Consider the following 6,000-nt stretch of genomic DNA (forward strand, 5'->3'; position numbering starts at 1 on the left):
CTTTTGCAACCAATGTTCAACATGATTCACAATGCATATGTTGCAGATGAACAGAACTTCCTTTGAAATGTTATGAATTTCAAAAGCCCTGTCTCTGGATTTCCAAGCTCAAATGAAACCCTTTTTACAAGAAAACTGCTTTCCATTGCAGACTGAAACAACAGAAAGCCTCAAAAAAACGGCTCTGCATCCTTGTGCAGTGAGACCTTTGGCATGTTTTGAGCGTACGGGGGCTTGTATTAGTTTTATATTTGGGACAGCATGCTCCGGTGTTGAGCCAAAACCCTTTTCACCCATTCCCTGTTTTTTATCCTCAATTTTGCACATTAATTCTTGAATGACATTGTGTGTTTCCTATCTGTTTGGTGTTATTTCATCACGCAACTGCATCAAACACAAAAAAATGCAAAAAGCACTGTTGTATTTATCCTTTAAACATGTTGATGTTATAATAAGCAATAGAAATTGAAGACTAATATATAGCACTGTACTTTACTATGATGTCATTGGAAAAATTTTGTTAAATAAAAGTGCTACTTTAATGGCAATAAATAAACAGTTGAGCTATGTTAATGGTGGAGAAACAAGTTACCATCACAGGAAAACTGCCTATTTGCAGTTTCCAGTGGCTATACTAACTAGTGTTTGCGGTAGACTTCAGTGTGGGCAGCGTGTAGCACAGCAGAGACCAAGAGGAAGGGTATCAGGATGTGTACACAAGTATGATGGACAAAACTAAGACCCTTTTAATGGCTCTGATTGGTTGTTTCTGACCGACCTGTGAATTTCTGCAAATGGCAAAAGGACTACGGACTACAGAAAAGAAGCAAAAGAGCTTGATTTTTTATTTTTTTTAACATATTTTTTCACAGGTTTCATATTATGCTATCACGACATGGTGACAGTTTAAAAAAAATAAATAAATAAATAAATAAAATATATATATATATATATATATATATATATATATATATATATATATATATATATATATATATATATATATATATATATATGTAGTTTTTCTTAAAAGTACATAGAACATACATAGAACTTTCACAATATTACTTTCTCTCTTCACACTGAAAAAAGAGAATGGAACACAAACTAAAACAAAAATTACTTTTTACATGTAATTGAATTAAGTTTGCCAATTCTTTTTTAACATGACAACCTAATAAACTTAATATATTTACTTGGATAAATTTAGTTTGATTGCCTGTAACAAATTAACTCGCTTTATTTTTAAGTTGGACCACTTTATTTTATTTTTTCAGTGTTCACAATTAATCCATTCAAGGTATCCCACACAGACTGTAATAGTAAGCTGGTGTCGTAATGCATGTGGTCTTACAGTGCGAATGTTAATTCTGATTTGATTGGAACTGACATGATTTTAAGCCAGAGTTAATGGATTTAGACCTACTCTAATCCCAGTTTAATGAAGGGCACTTTAGTAGACTGCCTGTCTCTTTCTTCATCCTGGACTTCAGCCCATCGCAGTATAAGTGGTTAACTCATCAACCAAATATTTCTAAATAAGATTGTTTGTGTCTGTATGATTTGTCAAAACATATTTTGTGATGTCTTAAAAACAAACCCTGTCATGTAATGATGTTGCTTCAAGGAATTGTTGGCATTGTCTGTTTCCATAGACTTAGTACCTTGCAGAATCTTTCAGACTTTCTTTTTCTGTTGTTAACGGTGCAAGTATGTGTATCTGTGCGTGTGTTTGCTTGAGTACGTGGGCCGCTCACTGACTCCCCATCCCTATGTAACTGGAACCCACCCTTCCCTGTCAAAAATAAAAATCATTTGTCCATTGCATGAGTGTGTCCATTAAAAATGCATGGTGAAGGGAGCTTGGGGCCACTGGGGACGAAAGCTGATACTTGGCTCTCTCCGGAAGGGCATCAGAGTGTACCACGGTGGACAAATGGCATCCAGAGAGAAAGTATGGAAAGGGGAAGGATGTTGATGGTGAAGGCAAAGGGTGAGCAGTTGAGGAGTGTTATTTTTGAAACCAGCTCAATCCTGACATGCTCATGAGGGCCTAAACTATCTCCTATAGGTGTCTGTCAAAATCGCATGTTGAAATTGCTAAATGTATCGATTGGAAATCTGTCAGTGGTTGCTGAGTACAAATTTGCTGTTTTTTAGTTCAGAAAGTTCCAATTGTCTTTACCTGTCTCACATCAGTTTACATTTTATGCTTGTATAAGATCTCCAACGTTCTGCAAATCATGAGAAATTCAATGAAAGACTTCACTATTTCAATTATTTAAAGAAGTCAAAGGAAGGCCTTTTTGGGAGCAAATCTGGCAAAACTGGCAGTGATTGACAGACTGGCTCTAATATTGGTGTCATTAAGTGAGGATTAGGCGGCACATTTACAAGGAATTATATGTTTCTCACAATTTTAAGAACGAAGCAAAGGCTATCTTACTAGAAGACGGGCATTTCAGTACTAATGTTGGTATGGTCAGAAAGAAGTCATGCAGTTCAAAACTATTGCAGTTTACTTATGGCATTCCTTACAGTTGGTAAATCCCCAAAGGAAAAAAACCCCTTCAAACTTATTTTTCTTTTTACCATTTACTGACTTGTGCATGTAGTAAATCTTTAAGGTAAGCATAGGAGGTTAGGTCCTGATAGCTACTAATTTGGTGAATGCATGAATCAGAAAACACCTGAGAATGGCAGTACTGGGACTAAAAAGGTACTTGCAACTTGATACTTTTCAACATGAACTGCAAGTTGGAGCAGTTGTTTGCACTGCCGCCTTGCAGCAGAAAGGTTCTGGGTTTGAATCTCAGCCTTTGTCTTTCTGCAAGGAGTTTACATGTATGTTCTCTGTGGCTTGCTCGGTGTGAACCACAAAGCGAACCACAGACTTCTTCTTGTTTTTTGACTTCTTCCCCCAGTCAAAAAACATGCATATTATGTGAACTGCTGTCCCAAATCAGACATTAGGTATAAGTGCCTGTGTGCGTGGATGTGTTCTCCTGTGTGTCTCTGTGATGGACTGGTGTCCTGCCAAGGGTGTACCATACCTCCAGATCAATCACCACTTGAGATAGGCAGCTGCCATCCTGAAGCCCTGCACGGACAAGATACAATTGAAGGATGAACGTCAACTTTACAAGTACACATACAAAGACATATCAGCCTCAGATTGCTTACTTTTTAGACACAATTGTGATTCACTTTAGAAAATTGCATTTGCCTTACCTCTGTGAAAATTCTGCTAAAGAGTCTGTTAAAAATGTTTTATATGTTCCCTTCACTTTTGTATGAGACACACATACAAATAAATATTTTTATGGATAAAATGCCTGTCTCACACATAACCCTACTCCTAGGAGCAGTGGATCTTTCATGACTTGGTAGCTCGTCTGACCTGTTGGTTTAAGTAATAGCAGAAATTGTGCCACTACATTCACCAGATAAATCTGTCAAAATACAGCTGTGTGTGAATTTGTGTGTTCTTGAACATATGAGACTGGGTGTATGTTGATTAATGATTTTTCCTGTGTCAAACCTGTTCACTGCTTTGCTTAATACTTAAAAAAAAGATGTTTAATTTATGGATTTTGCAGAATTAGATCCTTGGAAGCTGGGTTTTTTTTTTTTTGCAATTTTATTTTCACATTACTGCTTCTCATCCACCTAGCAAAGTTCGATTTCAGCCCGAACCTCCTTAATCCCTCTTCTTGGGAAACTTGCTTTGCTTTGTCTTTTCATCTCTTCCATATGCTTCCTATAACACTCTAGTCCAATCTGGTTTGAAGAAACACCTCCTGAAAAATCAGACATTTATGCACGTACAACCAAAATAGTCCTCTCTTTCAACCAAGTAACCCCTCTAAAGAAACACATTTGGTTGTGTTCAGTAGGGTGGTCGTATCTGGAGCTAATTAGAAGGGGACCCTCTAAATTTCCTTCACACCCAGCATGAGGAAGACCTCAGATTAGGGGAATATTTTCCTTATTGCCAACTTTACTTTTTGCAGAATTCCAGCGGATAATAATGGAATCCATGTGTGCTGAGATGTGTTCCCATATTGTTGTTGTCGAAGCCATTGGGGCAATAGCAGGTTGATAAATTATTTCTTTTTCTTCCTCTTTTTGGGTTTGCACTACTACCCCTGGAATGTTCCTTAGTTTTATTAGAAACTATTTTTTATTTTATTTTATTTTTTTATGTCTCAATGCACATCCCAGTGGAAAAAAAGCTGAAGAAGTGAGATATTTTGGCTAATGTTAAGAAGCAACTTCAATTGTTAAAATGTCCATTCATAATGGCTTGTGTTCTCATATTCACTTTGCTAGTTTATTTTTAAGCAGGTTCTACTGACACATTAATGTTCTGCCACTTGGTCCATGTGCTCCAAGTACATGCACTTTCACAAACAAGCAGGGTAGATCACCTGGAGGTTTTTTTAAAAAACTTCAACAACAGTAGTAGCTTGTGTTCTGGCCCCCAAGCAGTGACCCATCATCCTCCCTCTGGATTTCAGAGAACTTTAGGTATGAATAGCTACTTGTTAAACCCAGGATGGTGCTTAGTTGTGACTGTTGTCTAGAGGTGTCAATTTAAGTGATAATAATGAAAAAAGCAACTTTTACGTTAGCTATCCCAGGATAACTAACGTATGATTGGAGCTAAGGAGAACCATATAGGAGTCAGGCTTTGATTTGCTTCTTCCTAATAATGATAGACCTGAATCCCCTAAAACTAACACGTGGGTAATTCTTATACATACACAGACACACACAGCCACTCCTGCTGCAGAATCGCCCACATGCTGCACGCACAGGTAATTGTGCCCACCTGGGAAAACATAATTTAGTCAGGCGCCCCTTCCTTCCACTAACACACTCCTATACCCTGGGTGTGTGTGTGTGTGCATGAGTGCATATGTGTCTAAGCCTCCTTTAGCTTTTTCTTGCTCTTTGATCCCAGAATGTATTTGGTTATCATAATTCCCTGAGCCCTAATCCATCCAATTACATTACAGGATTTCATAGAGCGGCAGTCCAAGATTTCTCTATGCATTCAACTGTTATGTCAGATATTCAGCGGGTTAATTAATTATTTTAGCTGCAATAGTAAGGTGGATGGGTATAGAGAAACATGCAATTTAGATGGTGAAAAATAGTTGGTGTTCCTCTGTCAGCTAAAGAGCACTTTGATTAGTTCTGTTTGGCAAAGCTGTTTGGACAGACACTTATGCTATTTTTGCATTTCATTTTGATTTTTAAAAAAATATTTACACATATTAGCCTTTATAAAAGTTCAAGTGGATTCACATGGTTGAAATTACCAAAGTTGCATATTTTCTGAGTTTTCAAGGTATTTTTGGTGAGGTTGTCATGGAGACGTCCTCTGGGGTGCATGAAGAAGTTTTCAACTTCTAAAGAATCTTGTTTCCTCTTTATCTTTGCACAAATATGTCATTTTTAAAAAATATCCTTTTTAAATATTCTGATCTGATCTGAATTGTAAACCAGAAATACACATTCATGATTGCAATACAAAGAAATGTTAGGCTTAAGTTATTTGGGGGAATTTTAGATTTCTCTTGTGTTGTCTAGTAAAAAGGGGTTTTAAGGAACTACAAAAAAGCCATTAGGCCAACTACAGGCACCTGCTCTGCTCCTTTTAATAATAATGATGTCATAGCAGCCGTAATATGGACACACAAACGCATACACACCCACTCACACACAACACAAGTGTGAGCATGCCAGTAAACATGGGTTGGTGATCTGGGCAGGCCCCAGCTATCTTTGGCATCTCCTCTGCTCTGCTTGTTGCTGTGCCAGTCTGCCAGGTTAGCGATGCCATCTGATACGATTTGACACCACCACCAGCTGTCTTCCAGCTTTTGCCATGCTAATATATCTGGCAATTATTTGAGTGCAAGTTCAGCAGCTTTAGATAATCTGAAGCAGCGTGAGTGCCAAGTACTTACCTAACAGAAGCAAATGTCACAG

Source organism: Gambusia affinis, linkage group LG22 (genome assembly GCF_019740435.1).
Source record: "Gambusia affinis linkage group LG22, SWU_Gaff_1.0, whole genome shotgun sequence".
NCBI classification, from domain to species: Eukaryota; Metazoa; Chordata; class Actinopteri; order Cyprinodontiformes; family Poeciliidae; genus Gambusia; species Gambusia affinis.